Genomic DNA, 615 nt, shown 5'->3' on the forward strand with positions numbered 1-615 from the left:
AAAATAAATAAAATCTTTCCTTCTGATCTTCATGAAAGAGACCTAAAGAAGGTCTCTAGTCCTGGGCACTTACAGGACTAGGGGCCTGGGTCTCTCAGCCGAACTTGTACACTCTCCAATCTGGGCGCCCTCAGGGGATATCCTACTGACAGCTTAGGCCTGTTCCCATGGTTCTCTGCTCACTGCAGACCTGCCTGCTTGATGCCACCGCAGGCCCTGCTGTCTGCTCTCTGTGAGGCCTGCTTGCCCTTAGCCACCTGGGCCAGGAGCAAGCAGGGCCCTGGTGACTGTTCTCTGTGGGGACCCTGAGAGGGACTGCTTGCCCCTCGCTGCCATGGCCAGGGGCAAGCAGGGCCTTGCTGTCTGCTCACTTGCTGAGGGAGACATACCCGCCCTGCCCTTGGGTGTGGGCCAGCTAGGAGTGCCTGGGTCGCAGGGATGTTCCTGCCCCACCCCCGGCTGCTCCGCACCTGCACATGTAGGCCTGGAGTGGCTGGGGGGTCATTCCGGGACCCCCGCCGTTCTGGGATGCCGATGTGCACGCCTACAGGCTCAGAGTGGCCTGGCTCCCAAGGACACCTGTCCCTTAGGATTCTGGCCACAGGGTGGGAACAT

This window comes from Pipistrellus hanaki (assembly GCF_964339955.1).
Source record: "Pipistrellus hanaki genome assembly, chromosome: 19".
NCBI classification, from domain to species: Eukaryota; Metazoa; Chordata; class Mammalia; order Chiroptera; family Vespertilionidae; genus Pipistrellus; species Pipistrellus hanaki.